At 43.2% G+C, this 16,612-nt stretch overlaps 1 protein-coding gene across 1 annotated transcript in view; it reads left to right on the forward strand.

The window, feature by feature from the left end:
- Window positions 1-16,612, forward strand: part of MGLL (monoglyceride lipase) — a 184,390-nt gene that overhangs the window by 21,822 nt on the left and 145,956 nt on the right. The window lies entirely within an intron of this gene.

The following is a 16,612-nucleotide window of genomic DNA, read 5'->3' on the forward strand; positions in this document are numbered from 1 at the left end:
TGGTCAGAGTCATTGCCATCTCCCAGTGTCTGCAGCTTGTGCCAATAAACTGCTTGCTCTTCTGTGACGCAGGGAGCCCAGGAGACATCAGCTCTTCTATAAAGCAGAAGCGGGCTTGCAGGGGTGTGGGCCCACAGGGCCCTGCTCCCTTTCACAGTGGTGTTCACACGAGAGTGGCAGAGCTGGGCTGAAATCAGTCTGGCTGGCTACGGGCCTCTGTTCTCTCCACGGTTTCATTCTGTGCTGCAGCTCCCCTGGTCCTCCTCCTCCCCTACCTCCTCCACATTTCAGACTCCTCTTAAGAGGGGCATTTCTACATGCAGCTGACCTCTTGTATCATCTGCTAATTTCTACTGGTGTCTCTCAAAAAGGGCAAATTTATTTCCGAATTTAGGGAAAACTCACTTTAACTGCCGTTTCTGGTAACAATGCAGTGTGTCTTTGGAGTGTGAGTTTTGGTGTCTGAGCTTGGAGTTCAGCCCCTCCTAGCTCTTCCATAATTAGCTGTGTGGCCTTGGGCAAGTCACTCAACTTCTCTGGGCCTAGTTCTTTCATCTGTCAAACGGACTATCACAATGCCTAAACAAGGCTGTATTGTGTGTTTATTTGATTGTTTCCTGTACCAGGCTGTGAGATCTTTGAAGGCAAAGGAATGAATTGCCTTCATCTTTGTTTCCTTAGCCTGTGGCAAAAGGCAAGGGCCTCTGTGTCCTGTTGACTCTTTCAACACAGAGGGCATTACCTGGTGCACTGACGGTGCCCAGTCTGCTGGAGGAATAGTTGGGAAGTCTATGACACTGTCTTCAGGTTTGACTAAGGGTGAATTTGAATTGTTCGGATTATATGGCCACAGGTGATGCTCCTCTAACTGGTGAGCGAATCCAGATGACTGCCCACCACCCACAGTCTAATTGCAGCTTTGTCCCTCTCCGGTCCTTGCCCCAAATCCATCAATGTGAGTTATTCAGGCTGAGTGTTGGGAATGTTGGAGTGGAACATCTTTCTCCAGGGACACAGTGGGCTGGTGGTGTGGGCAGTAAAAGAATTTACCAGAAACAAAGAAAATTTACGAGACAAAGGAAAGTTTAATAGAGATGCTACTACAGGCAACCACGAGCCACACAGACGAGAGGTGCCTGTTTGAGTGCTGCAGTGGCTGTACACGATCTTTTATTGGGGGAAGGGGCTGTGAACACAAGGCGTGGGGGCTGTGTGATCAGCTCGTGCACAGGTGCCTGGTTGGTTGTAAGTGAGGTAAGACTTGTCAGGGGCTCCTCTCAGCCGTGGGATTCAGGACTCTGATAAGGGCAGCATATGCAGTGAGGCCAGGGGATTGTGAGATTGGCCATTTCCTGTGGGCTGCTGGTTTTGTTGGGGTAAACACACACCAAGGGAAAATGTCTTTATCTTGCAGGAATGCAGAGGGTCCTGAAGTGGAGAGTGGGGGTTAAGTGTGCCAGTCATCTCCAGGCACATGGAAAGCCCTGGGGTGAGGGTTTATGGATTTCAGAGCAGCTGCAGAGAGTGCCAGCCAGCTCCCGTCTCTTACCATCTGCACCAGAATGAGGAGGGCCATTTGGCATGGGGAGTGTCCTGCAGTCGCCTTGGGGCCATGGAGGGAGCCTGCCTTGTGGATAGTTAGTACCATGAAGACAGAGCAGAGAGGTGATGGGGCTGTAGATGAAGTCCAGGCAATGACACCTAATGGCCAGAGGAAACTTCAGGTAACTTTCTTTACAAATGATTTTAGTTTGTGTAAGTAAAAAATCAAGGTTTACTGTTCACAGCAATCCACTCCTGAGACATTCTTGCCCGTGTGCAACAGAAACCTTGTGTAAGAAAGCATGTGATGGCACTGTTCACAGTAGCAAAAAGCCCAGAAGCAACCCACACGTCCATCAGCAGGAAAATGCGTATGTAAATTGTGTCCTACTCGTATGATGGAATGTTACACAGCAGTGGAATTCAGGGGGCTTGCCAAATACAGAACCAGAGATGAGCCTTAGAGTCACAGTAGTGAATTAAAGCGGCACCTCACAGCATGATAACTTCTGTAAAGCTAGGAAAGTTATATGATGTACTGTTTAGGAAAACATATATAAATAATAAAACAATTTTTTTTAAGACAAGGAAATGAATAGTGGATCTGGACAAGATAGAATAGTTACACTTTTCCCTATTCCTCCTGCTAAGTACAGCTAAAATCCCTGGATATTACATGTAAACAATGATGGAAGACACTGAAGGGTGCACAGGAGAAGGCAGACCATCTGGGACCCTGGGGTCTGACATGTCAGTGGGCTCTCTGTGTTCCGTGTGCCTCAGGCATCCTGGGATGGGTCCTGGAGGAGATGGCAACCTGGAAGCACCAGTGGGAACAGACAAAAAAAAACCTCAATAAACTCCCCTTTCTTTAGCGACAGCACTAAGGGAAGGGCAGCTTAACTACACAGAGAAATTTGAGACAGTAGCAACTTGATTCCTGCCAAAGCCCCAGAGAAAACTGTGGCCCTACTTCTGCTCCATAGCAAAGGCCAAGTGGGGAGCCAGGACTTTCACCACAACCCGGTAGTAACAAGTGCACCTCCCTGCAGCATTTACAGAGGCCACCTGAGAATCAGCAATAAGGCGTCCCTCTCCCCAAGCTGGGAGGTATCCATGCAGGCCTAGAGGGGAGCTGAAACTCCCACCCCTGCTCAGCAGTGATGAGGTGTCCCTCCACACATGCCATGTCAGTAGCAGCTGAGTGAAGAACTTGCAGTACAAGGCAGCATCCTCCTTCCCCCACTGGCAGCAGAGGAGGCCTGCTGAAACAGGAGCGGCTCATAACATAACACACAAAATGTCCTCGCCACAATAAAAAATCTTGAATCATGCCAAGAATCAGGAAAATGCCTACTTGGATGAGACAAGAATCAACAGACAGAAATACCAAAATAACACAAATGCTGGAGTCATCTGAAATGGATCTAAATCAGCCATCCTAAGAATGCTTCAACAAGCAATTGGAAACATGCTTGAAACAAGTGAAAACAGAGAGTTTCAGCAAAAAATAGAAGGCATAAAGATCCAGTGAAAAACGTAGAACTGAAAAATACCCAGTGGTTGGGCTAAATGGGAATGGAGAAGACAGAGAAGAATCTGTGAACTTGGAGATGGAACAATAGAAATAACTGAAACTGAGAGACAGAATAGACTGAAAAAAAAAGGAACAGCTCTGGGACACCTGGAAGATTATAATAAAAGTTCTAACAGTTTTGTCATAGGAGTTCCAGAAGGAGGGGAAAAAGAAAACTCAAAGAATAATGGCTCAGAAATTTCCAGGTTTGGCAGAATATGTAATCCTACAGATTTAAGAAGCTCAGGACACCCCAAAACAGAATAAACCCAAAGAAATCCATGCCAAGACACACTGTTTTTGTGTGTCTGAAGTAAAACCCTGAAAACTAAAGACAAATTAAAAACCTCGAAAGCAGTGAAAGAGAAATGACACTTTATCTATGTGGGAAAAGCAATTAGAGTGAAAGTGGATTTCTCATTTAAAAAAAAGGTCAACAAAAACTATCAATACTGTATTCTATATCCAGCAAACCTCTTTCAGGGAAATGAAGACATTTTTCAGATGAGGAAAATGAAGAGAATGTGTTGCCAGCTAATACAATAACTAGCTAAACTTCTTGAAACAGAAAGGAAATAATAAAACAATGAAACTTGGAACATCAGAAAGGAAGAAAAAAACAAAGGATAAAAATAAAGGTAAATACCGTAGATTTTCCTTCTATTTAGTTTTCTAAATTATGTTTGATGGTTGAAGTAAAAGTTATAACCATGTTTGTTGTAATTCTCAAAATATGTGGACTATGTAAAGTATATAAAACAGTTACAAATAAGGAGGGTTAGGGATATAAGCAAGGTTAAGTTTCTGTACTTCACCTGAACAAGTGAAATGTCAGCACCATGGACTGTGATAACTTATGTAAATAATGTAATACAGCCACTAAAAAATCAATATAAAGTGATACTTAATAATATATGTACATTTAAAAGGAATACTGAAAAACGTCAGTCATGAAAAAGGAAACAGAAAAGAAAAAGGGAGGAAACCAATAGAAAGCAACCCCTACTCCAAATTCCAGATGTAATCCATAACATCAAAATTACATTAAGTGGAAATAGTCTAAGTATATAAATTAAAAGACCGAGATTGACAGGGTAGTTAAAAAATGTACCCAACTATGTATTGTTTATAAGAAATTCACTTCAAATATAAAATGTAGGTAGGTTAAAAGTAAAAAGATGGAAAAACACACCATGTAAATTTTAATCAAAAGAAAGCAATTGAAACAGACTTCAGAACAACAACAAAAATTACCAGAGACAGAAAAGGACATTACATAGTTCACCAAGAAGAAATAGCAGTCCTAAGTATGCATACACCAAAGAGCAGAGCTGCAGAAACAATGATAAAACCAAAAGGGGGCAAATTCACAATTACAGTTGGAGACTTCAACATCCTTTTCTCAACAATTGAGAGAAAATATTAGCAAGCATATAGAAGAATTCAGCAGCCTCACCAACCAGCAGGATCTAACTGACATCTATAGAGTATTCTGCCACCAGCAGCAGACACATGCTTTTAAAACGCCTGTAGAATGATGCTACCCTGAGTGATAAAACTCGGAAAATTGAAAGAATTGATATTGTATAGAATATGTCCCTTGACAACAATGAAATCAAACTAGAAACAATAACAGAAAGAATACAGAAGGAAAAAATCCCAAACACTTGGAAACTGAATAGTATTTCTGAATATTCCATAAGTTAAGGATGAAGTTTCAAGAGAAATAAAAATACATGTTGAACTAATAATACAGTGATCCAATGAAAGTAAAAACAAAAGAAATAAAAATTGTGGGTGCAGCTAAAGTAGAACTGAGGGGAACCTATAGGACTAAATGCTTGTATTAGAAAAGAGGAAGCGTCTCCAAGCAATCATCTAAGCTCACAACTCAAGAACCTAGGAAAAGAAGAGCAGAAAGAAGGAAATAAAATGAAAATGGTCATCAGTGGGATTGAAAACATAAAAATAATAGAAAAAGGGAGCAAAACTAACTGATGGTTCTTAAGAGGTCAACAAATTTGACATACTCTAGCAAGGCTGACGAGAATAAATACATAAAAAGAAAGGAAAGAGAAGACACAAATTACCAGTATCAGGAATGAAGCAAGTATATCACCACAGGCCCTGCAGACATCAAAAGGATGATAAAGGAAGACTGTGAACAGTTCCACACACAAATTGGACAACTTATATGAAATGGGCCAGTTCATCAAAAGCATGAATTACACCCAGTATGAAACAAATAATTTGGTTAGCCCTTTAACTATCAAAGAAATTCAATTTGTAATTTAAAAATTACCCCAAGTAAATCTTTAATCCTAGATGGTTTCGCTGAAGAATTCTGCCCAGTGTTTAAAGAATTAACAGCAATTCTTCACAGTCTCTTCCAGAAATATTAGAGTGAATACTTCCCAATTCATTTTGAAGCCAGTATTACTCTGATATGAAAACAGACCAAGATAGAACAAAAAGGAAAACTATGGATCAATGTCTCTTATCAATACATCATAAAAATCCTTTCAAAAATTAGCAAATAGAATTCAGCAACATACAGAATTATACACCATGACCAGGTAGAGTTTATTCCAGGAATGTGAGGCTGGTTCAGTTTTCAAAAATCAAGCGGTGTAATCCATCACATTAACAGACTACAAGAGAAAATCACATGACCAAGTCAGCTGATGCAGAAAAAATGGTTTACAAAATTCATCACTCACTCATGATAAAAACTCTGAGAAAATAGTAATAAAGAACTTCCTCAGCTTGATTATGAAAATTTATAGTACCCTACACTTGACATTACACTCAGTGATGAAAGACTGAATACTTTCTCCCTGAGGTTAGGAATAGAGCAAGGATATCCACTCTCACCACTGTTACTCAACTTAGTGTTAGGGTTGTGGGCAGTGCAGTGAGGTAAGAAAAGGAAATGAAAGGTCAGAGAGGAAGAAGTAAAACTGTCAGTGATGGTCTATGTAGAAAATTCCAAGAAAACTACAAAAGAAACTCTTAGATTGAATACTTGAGTTCACCAAATTTGAAAAATTCAAGCTCAACAAACAAAAAACCAGTTGTATTTCTATACCAGTAATGAATACATGGAAACCAAAATTAAAAATACAATGCCATTTATAATCACTGAAAACAAAATATTTAGCTGTGAAGATAACAAAGCACATTTAAAACTTATATATGAAAACTATGAAATGCTGGTGAAAGAAACCAAAGAATACCTAAATAAATAGATACACCATGTTCATGAGTTGGAAGTGTCAACATCGTATGTTGAATGTCTATTCTTCCCAAACTGATACACAAGTTTAATGCATATTCCTATCAGAATCCCAGCAATATGTTTTTTCTGGATATAGACAGCATTGTTCTAAAATTTATGGAAAGGCAAAGGAGCTAAAATAGCTAAAACAATTTTTTAAATGATAAAAAGGGGGGATTTTAAGTCCTGTTATATATCCACAGGAACCAAAGCGCTGTAAGGTTGGCAGAGAGAGAGACATTCTCACATCAGTGTCTGCCTGAATAGAGAACAGAGAACCAGAAATACGCTCTCCCACACACACAGCGTCTCGAGTTTTTCATGGAAGTGGAGGGGCAGTGGGGGCGGTGCTCAGTAGGTGATGGTTAGACAGGGATAAGTCTACACCACAGAATACTGCCCAGCATTAGAAACAAATGCTCTGTTGATCCACGCAACAACTCGGATGGGTCTCAAGGGCATTCTGCACAGTCCGGAGAGAGTGAATGATGTCATTTGTGTAAGTCTCAAAATGACAGAATCATAGAGACGAAGAACAGAGTAGTGGTGGCCAGGGTTTAGGAATGTGGTAGCGATGGGGCTGATTTGACTGTAATAGAGCAGCACATGGAATATCTTTGTGGTGATGGAACAGTCCCATATCTTGCTTACAGTTGTTTTTACACAGACCTGCACATGCGACAGAACTAGACTCACACGTGCCAACACCAGTGTCCTGGTTCTGATATTGTGCTATAGTTAGAGACACGACAGTAATACGTGTGTGTGTGTGTAACTACTAGGGGACGTGGTGATGGGTGCATGGGAGCTCCCTGTACTTTATTTGCAACTTTCTGTGAGTCCATAATTATTTCAGAAATTGAAAAAAGCAAGGTAATGATAATCATGAAATTCAGAGCTTACTTTTATAAAGGTGAAGAAGGAAAATAAGCACACGGTAGATTCAAGAGAATTAGAAACACTCATTCTGAGGCTGCGTGATGGGTTCATGAATGTTCATAGTATTATTAAGCTTTCTTATGTTGTATATTCTGGGTAAATGTCAAATAGTATGTATTAAAACTCTAAAGGCTATTAAACTTGAAAAGTTTCCACTTATCTTTCCTTTATGGGAGAAATTACGTGTTTAGGGATGTTTGTGGGGGGACAATTCGGGGGATTGTCCTAACTCCCAGGACATAGTCCTCATGAATTGTCATAGCTGGTACAGTGGTGTGGCTGGTTCTTTCTAGGTGGGGGTACCTAAGGATACCAGAGGTTTCAAATGATGTTTCATACTAAAATCTCAGAGCCAGATCTGGGGAGCAACTCTGGTTCACACATGAAAAGCAGCCCCTGACCCCGGATTTCACATGTATCAATTTGGGGGCAGCTCTGTTCACGGAGAAGTCAGAATTTGTGCTGCTGTGATGTAGTCTCCCGCAGGCCCGTTTTTTTTTTTTTCCCCGTCATTGTAAATTCACAACCCTATCTTTACTGCAGTTGAATTGTATCTTCTATTTGACTAGCCTACCAGCCTCCCAAGGTCTTTCTTAGAATGTGTTTGGGTAAAATGCAAATTATTTTTCATAGGTTAGTGTCGTGTGGAATTCGATTATCATGCTATCAGTTGTCTTACCCATATGCTTCATTAATTTAGTTACTTTCATGAGTGTCGTAACTGAGAGTCACGTCCAGAGCTTTGGCGTTAGCCATCAAAGTCTTTCTCCAAATTCAGCTGTTTTAAATCATCCAAAGAATTTCCATTTATCCTGTGTTTCTGTAATTTGTCCTCAAATATGAGTATCTGATGATGCTATGATTTATGAATGTGAGATATTGTCCTCAAATGACCTTTATGATAATCTCATCCTAAATATGTAGGAAGGAACAGGAAAGATCACATTAGATGCCAGCTTCCCCGCTCATCAGCACTCACTGTTGTCATAGTGATTATAGGGGACCTGACACTCAGGCTTGAGTTCTCACTGGAAGTATTTTTCCCTTCATTCAGGAAATTTATTTATTACAGAAGTAAAAATTCAAACCATGTAGAGAGCTGAAAAGTAGGAAACACAAACCCTGTGAGTCCCCCATTTCCATCCCCACAGGATAACCACGAATGTGTGGCAGTTTCTTCTGCATCTGTCCAAACCTTCCCTGCGTGTGACTGCGTCCGTGGCCCTTTCTGCTGCGGGCAGTTCAGATGGGCTTCGTGGAGACTGGAGGAGGCAGGGCACTGGCCCAGGTGGTAGAAGGCCCAGAGGCAGAGCTTGTTTTGTGTGAGCCGGACCTGAGCTCAGGACTCTCACCAGGACCTGTTCTCTCTGCCTCCTCCTCTGCTGTCCACTGGGTTGTCATCTTGTCTTGTTGAGCTGGTCCTGTGGCCCTGTGACTCCTTGATTATGTCCAGCAGGAAACAGAGAGCGTTTGTTTTTTGTCCTGCGTTTCCAGCAGAAGCCCTGAGATCACTCGGGTTGGACTGGCTAAGATGGCGGTCCCCAAACCAGTTATATGAGTGGACTTGTACTCTACATGTAAAAGTCACTTGCTTTTGTATTCAGTGTACCTTGGACGTCTGTAGCCCATAGAGCTGTGTGGCAGCGAGCTCTGGAATGTGAAGGCTCTAGGAGGGACATGTCAAGTTGGACAGCACGGGCCAGTGGGCAGTTTACCAGGCTGGGTGCTGTGGCCTCTCATTTTCAGTTTGCTTGTAAACTGGGCAACTCTTTTGTACCTTGGTTTCCCAGGTACAAAATGAAAAGGTTGCTGGACCCCATGATTCCAGCTCGAAGGAACTGCGAACTAGCTCATTATTAGTAAAGATGTCTGTCTCAGAAGAGATAAATTGTCTGGGGCATGGGCTAGCGCTCATGTATAATAATAAATATGTTTGTCACCACTAGACAGTGGTTCTCACCTCTAAGTTACTTTGCTGAAAGCACAGTTTGCATCGGTCCAGGTGCCGTCTTGTTGGGAAAGGGGCTCGACAGCTTTCCTTTTGAAGGGCTGAGGTACTGTCAGAACATCTCCCTTGACCCTCTGGCTCCTCTTGGGTTTAAGTTCTATCCTGAACTAGGTGTTTTTCCCTCAGAAATTCTAGACTTTCATCACAGAGTAGTTTGGTTTCTTTATAATCCAGGATCTAAAGCCCTTGATCTAAGGCTCATGCAGTCCAGTAGATGGATTTGGCTCCAACTGCTTGGGAAGCAAGGCTCCTGCAGTCCCCAGGCACCTCTCCCTGCAGTCTCTCCCTCTTTCTCCACTGTAGGGTCTTAGGGCCCGATCACAGAGGATCTGTGGAAAGGGCTCCTTCACTGGAGGAGGAGGAGCAGTTCGATGAGTCCAGGAGGAGCAGGGTCATCGTGGGTGGGTGGTACGGAGCAGCAGGAGGCAGGAGAAGGGTGAGTTTGAGGCATCTTCCTCAAGGACCCCTAGCCCAAAGAGCCAGAACTGGTTTGAGAGGAAGCACATGCTCACTGGGACGGCTGAGGAGAGAGCAGGGGGTGAGGAGCCGCACGTGTGCGGTAACAGCCCAGACAGCCTGGCAGGGCCTCGGCGCGTCGCCCGGGCCCACACTCCCGGTTCTGTGGGCCCTCCCTTGTGTGGAAGTGTAGGGTGGTGGGAGGAACATCGCTTCGAGCTCTGTGTTTCCAATTTGATAGTCTTACTGTCTTCTGCAGATAACTTGACCTAATTTAACTGAGGCTTGGAGAGGGGAAGCCAGGCACCCCAGGTCACACAGCCAGAGAGAAAACACGGAGGTGTGACTAGGTTTGTCTCTGGTTTGTCTCAGCCTCGAGCCCAAGGTCTTCACATCAGTTCTTAGCTGCACCTGCCTGGGGAAGTACATTAATATTTTTCACCCATAATAATAATAATCATAAAAACTGGAGCTTATTTAGTGACAGCTATAATAAATAGTCCTGTTTGAAGTGTTCATGTTAATTTTCTTTGAATTTCATTGAAACACTGTGTACAACCACTAAGCCTAAATTTGTGTATAGTTAGGGTGACGTATCAAGGAGAAATGTCATTTTGTGCATAAAGCCTTACGTGTGTGTGTCTGAAATACAAATCAGACACTCTTGGCTGCAGTTAACAGAAAACCGAATTTGGATTTGTTTAATCAAGACATCCTCTTCTGGAATGTCTTTCCCACAGGTCCACAGCAAAACTCCCCTTGTGCGTGGGAATCTGGCTCCATCACTGCCCCACAATGGGCAGTAGAGGGAAGGGGAGACTGACCGGCCTATGGCCCCTCCTGACCCACTGCTACATCCAGTCAGTGCCGTGCCCTAATCAGCTCAGGCAGAGGGGACAGGAGTAGCCAGGTCACCTCCCAGGGTCAGCGGCTCCTGTAGTGCACAGGCTGAGTGTGGAGAGAGCTTCTGAAGGAAGGTCAGGCCTTTAGCAGGGATGGGGGGAGGTGCATGGAGCCCACAGCCCACTGTGTCCTTCCCAGGCAAGGATTCCAGCAGGAGCTGGACGCCTGCAGGGAGGGCCCAAAGAGGCCTTCTATTTCAAGCTATTTGGTAAACAGTCAGTGTGTGTTTTCTGATGTATGTAACAAAAATAAAGAACACATCCTGAAGTTTTAGAAGCTATTTTCAGTTGAGCCTGATCATTCCGTCATGTAATGCATTCACTGCGTTGAGCCTGACTGTGCTGATGTCTGGTCTGTGCCCTTCAGGAGCCTGTGTTCAGGTCAACAGGACCTGTGCTTCTATGGGGCTCAGGACAGTGCCACCAGCTTCCTGTGTGGGCAGCCCCGCATCTGTCCCCCTGTTTGCGGGAGGCTCTGAGCCACAGCAGGCCCCACTCACTTAAGACCAGTTGCCTGGGCGCTAATTTACTCCCCTTTACAAGCTCTGCAACTGTAGGCAAGTTGCTTAACCTCTCTGTTGCTTGTTTCTCTTTACCCATACACTAAAAAAAATTAGAGTCTTCTTCATAAGGTTGTTGTGACTAAAGATGTTAATAAATGTATTTGAAACAGTGACTCCCATTAGTACATGCTCAGTAAATGTCATCTGCTACTTTTGTCATTATTATCATCAGTGAAGGGATTCTTTAGTCAGTGGAACCAGGACTTCTGGTGTCAGCACTGGTTGGAGAACGATCGTGTGGGGGTGGGGTGGCTGGGCCAAGTGACTATGTCTTTGTAAAGTTCATTTTCTTGTTGGGTGGGGATGTGTATGTCCCTCTCTCTCTTTTCATTGTGGTTAATGTCCATAACATAGACTTTACCCTTTTAACCATTTTTAAGTGTACAGGTCAGTGGCATGAAGCACACTCACAATGTTGTACAGCCATCACCTCCGTCATCTCCAAAAGCTTGTCATCTTCCCAAACCAAAACTGTCCCCGTCAGACACTCACTGCCCCCCCACCCCCAGCCCTTGTAGCCTCGGATCTACTTTCCGTCTCTCTGAATTTGCCAATTCTGGGCACCCCATGTAAGTGGAAACACGCAGTACTTGTGCTTTTGCTTCTGGCTTACTTTGCTGAGCGTAGTGTGTTCAAGGTTCATCCGTGTTGTCATAGGTGTCAGTTTTCCATCGTAAGGCTGGGTGCATACACGCACATTCCACTGTGTGCGCAGACTATGTATTGTTTCCATTCATCTGTTGACAGCACTTGGGTTGTTCGTACATATTTGCTGTTTTGAATAGCGCTGCAGTGAATGCAGGAGCAGATACCTCTCTTCAAGATCTGTTACTCCCCCTTCAAAGCTGTGGTCCGCATATGATTTCTCCTAGCATATCCAAAAGTAGGATGGAGTTTTCAAAAAAACCCTTATTATTATATATCAAGGAGAACAAAAGAGGAAACCATGAACGTGCGAGAAGCATAGAAAGAGTCCAGCTCACGTGAGGTCTTACTTTGGTGACCTTGATGGGGACACAGGCCCTGTGCTATTCAGTACCCCCTCCTAGTCCCCAAGAGCTGGTAAAACTAGACAGGCTCTTGCCGTGGGTTCTTATTCCTGCTCCTGGCCCAAGTGCCTGTGGAAGGTACTGCCCGTGACTTAGCCTCTCACACGTTGTGTTGCTTGTTGCCTGGCCAAGAAAGTGATTCTCCTTTGTTTGCCTCTCAGGCATTTCCATTTGGTTCTTATTTTCGAATAGAGTGCTCTCAGTCTCCAGGTGAAGGTGAGACGTCAATAACCAACACATGAATCATCTCAGTAAGACCCAGTCTAAGGGATGCAAGTCCAACAGGTAACGACACCTGCCCATGTGCTACTGCAGCGTCCACACAAAGATGCTGTCAGTATATCACATGGGTGGGTCCTGCGAGCATTTGGTTTAGACGTGAGCCCACTAGGATATTATCCCTGGTGTTCTCTGATGTTTCACGTTATCCATGGCTGTGTGACAAACCCCCCAAAATAGCCTTCTGAAAAGCAGCCATTTGTTTTGCCCATGAGTCTGGGGGTTGACCACGTCAGTCGGGCTCTTGCTTGGGGCCTCTTATGAGTTGGTGACAGGGACTGGGGTTATCTGGGAGCCTTGCTCGTCACATGTCTACACAGGGAAGACTGGACAGCTGGGGCTTCCCGGGCGTCTGTCTCATCTTTCCACAAGGGTCCCTCCAGCGTGGCAGTCTCAGTGCAACCCGCCTCCTCTCATGGCCGCTGAAGCTTCCATTCTCTGGAAACTTGTGAATCTCTGCCCTTCCTATTCAACATCACCCTTTGGGGATGAAGGAAAACTGCTGATACTCAGATAAACACCATGCAGTCAAGCCCATAGAAGTTGAAAATGTGTGTAAGTGGGAAGAGAAATGTCGACAAGTCACCCAGTATGTGAGGTGCAACCAGTCCTGATTGTCAAACAGGTTTTTAATCTCTGTTTTCTGCTGAGGAAGGAGCCCAGGGCTCCTCTGGGCAGGGCTGGAGGGAGGGACCCGGGCCTCCTGAGTACTGGGAGCTGGCGGTGACCGCGGCCGGTGGTAGGAGTGTGATCTGGGCTCTGCTCCCTGACTGTAACTCCAGCTCCACCATGTCCGCGGGGGCCCCTCAAGCAAGTTTCTCAAACCCCTCTCGGCCCCCTTCTCCTTCCCTGAAAGACAGGATTCCTAGTGGTACCCGCCTTGTGACTTGTGTGAAGATTAGATTAGATATTTCACTAAAAGCACTTAGAAAGGTGTCTGTCACAGAATAATGCCCCCCAAAACTGTCAGCCGATATTACCATTCACATAAAATCTTAGAGTTTTTCCCATGAAGCATAGGGTTCTTATTGATGAGATTTTGGCCCAGTGCCCCCAACTGTCAGAGAACTTTGCTGTGCGTGTACATGAGTAGACATAAATAGGAAGAGGAATGAAAATGTTCAGATGGGTTTGACACAAAGACAATCCTCCTTTAGCAACTGTGAAGCTATAAAAAGATTGAAAGCAGTGCATCTTCTCAACACATTACCAGAACAACTTGCTCATGGATAAATTACAGTACAGACAAGTACTAAGCACCCTGGAAGCTCCTTTGCCCAGCCCCACGAAAGTTTCAGGGCTGGATGCATTTTTTGGCAGCAAGAAAATTTGTCAAGCAGGAGTGTGAGAAGTGGAGTTGCCAAGACTGAAACAAAAGGCAAACGTTTCAGCATTTTCAGGAGGCAGCCAGGTTGGGCTGTGCAGCTGTTGTCCTGAATGGGGGAAAATAGAGGCCCCTGGCTAGAAAAATGGAACGTAATTATGTTATGATGGGCTGGGAGAAAGTGGCAAAGAAATTGTAATGCAGAGCGTGTGATGGATGCTGTTCTGTCCGAGGGACAGGGGCGTGATGATGCGCTCCCCTCCCCTCCAGCCTGGCGAGCGGAGCTGCAGCAGCACAGCCCATCTTTTGTTTTGCGTTTTTTCTTGACATAATTATGTCAGGTCTGTGAATGGACTGAAAGAACAGTGGATGCACCACTTTGAGGCACAGAGATGTGATTCTGTTGAGTAGAAGTTTCCTGTTGCTTATTTATATTTTGAAAATTACATTGGAGTCTTCTCTTAGGGTCAGTTACTTGATGCCAAACTATCCGTCTTTGAATACATGACTTCCAGGTAAGTGTGGATTTTATTTACATCAGTGCTAATCACATTTTAAATCATAATTTCTGTCACTCGCAGGAAGACTCAACTCAAATCATTAATCAAGGTGACTCAGTTTGCTGCTTGCTGCTTCTGTGGTCTGGAGGTTTGGTTTGCTGGGAAGTTAGGGTTCTTCACAGAAGTAGGAGGTGTATCTTGTTTGACTGCAGTTAGTTTCATATGTTTCCAGATTAATAATGCTGTAACTAAGGAAAAATAAGTGATGAATCAAGTATCTTAACCAAATTATTCAAAGCATATTCTTTTAATTTGTTTACTGGGAAATTAATAATTTCTAATTTAACAGAGTAACTGTGGGCATATGGCAAATGTACTTGCCATACAATAATAAAGAAAAATGACCAGTATACCTGGACCATTTTGTTTAACAGAAACAACAAACAACAAATACATACATAATAGTTGGGGGGAGGGTGTAGCTCAAGTGGTAGAGTGCATGCTTAGCATGCAGGAGGTCCTGGGTGCAATCCCCAGTACCTCCTCTAAAAATAAATAAACCTAGTTACCCACCCCCCAAGATAAAAAACAAGTAATACAATAATAAGTAAATATTAAAAATATATATATATATCAGGTATATATTTTAAAAAGTGACTTTGAGGTCCAGCATGTGGAAAGAATTGGTGGCCGAAAAACTGGGAGCGCAGAGACCAGTTAGGTCATTGCTTCAATGGTCCAGGAAGGAGGTGAGGAGTGCCTGACCCCAGGAAGTGGTGGTCCCTTGGAAGCAAGAGGGCAGCCTTGTTGGACAGAGGAGAGACCTCTGAGTGGAGTGGGTGAGGGGCATTGGGACAAGGCATGGAATGTAAGGTTGGATAGGATGTTCTACAGAAGATGGCATTCAGACTGAAATCTGGTTTTCAATATCATTTTTCTTCACTTAGGAGTTGCTGCTGTATTTAAAAATCGTATCACCGTTATTATAGTTCTTAAAGGTTCTGAGAGTCCAGTGGCCCTTATCGATAGTGTCTACTGAGTGCTTTCCCCACTCTGTGATAGGTCTTTTGTTAGTTTGTTTAGGACTCCAGAGTTTTTATTTAAAGAAATCACATAATCATAGTGTCATTGACTATTTGCATATAAATAATTCACATTTTATGTGTATATAAAATATATTTGCATATAAAACATTGCTAGGAGAAAACAAAGATCTAAATAAATGGAAAAATACACCATGCTTATAAATCAGAAGACTTGATTTAGCTAAAACGTAAAATCTCATGCAGTTGATCTGTAGACTTAATTTGATCCCAATAAAATAAACCCAGCAGACTGTTGGCAAAAACTGATGAGTGAATTCTAAAGTTTATATGAATTACAAAAGACAGAGTAGCCAAAGCAATCTTGGAAAAGTTCAGCAAAGCTGAAGAACTCAAGCAGTATGACTTCAGGGCTTACTATAAAGCTAAAGTACTTAAGAGACAGCATCGTACTGGTATAAGAATGGGCAGACGGATCACTGGAACAGAACAGAGAGTCCAGAAATAGACTCACACATGGCCAATCAATTTTTCAGCAAATGACACTGGAACCCAATTTTTAAAGATGGGCAGAAATCTTAAGCAGACACCTCAAAAAGAAATAAAAATAGCCAACAAGCATGTGAAGAGATGCTCACATGTTAGTCACCAGAGGAATGCAATCTGAGACCAAAATGAGGGTCATTATATACCCAACAGAATGGCTAATATTAAAAAGACTGACGGTATCAAGTGTTGGCAAGGGTGAGAAGCAGCTAGAACTCTGTTACACTCTGGAAGACTGGTGTTTTCCCGTAAGTTAAGTATACACTTGCCCAGGAATTCCACTTTAAGGTTTTACCCAAGTGAATAAAAAATATTTGATTGCAAGAAGACACACAGAAAAAAATAGCAAACCCCCCCCCAAAAATTGGAGACAACACAAATTTCTAGCAATAGGACAGTAAACAATTTGCAGGATATCCATAAATGGAATACTAATTAGTAATAAAATGGAACAAGCTACTGACACAACAGCATGAAAAAAATCTCAAAAATATAATCATGAGCATACGCCAGATACAAGAGTCCACCCTGTAGGATTCCTCTAATAGGAAGTTTGAGAATAGGCAAAATAATACACGACAAAGTTCAAAGCAGTGGTTGCTTGGAAT

This window comes from Vicugna pacos, chromosome 17 (genome assembly GCF_048564905.1).
Source record: "Vicugna pacos chromosome 17, VicPac4, whole genome shotgun sequence".
Classification (NCBI taxonomy): Eukaryota; Metazoa; Chordata; class Mammalia; order Artiodactyla; family Camelidae; genus Vicugna; species Vicugna pacos.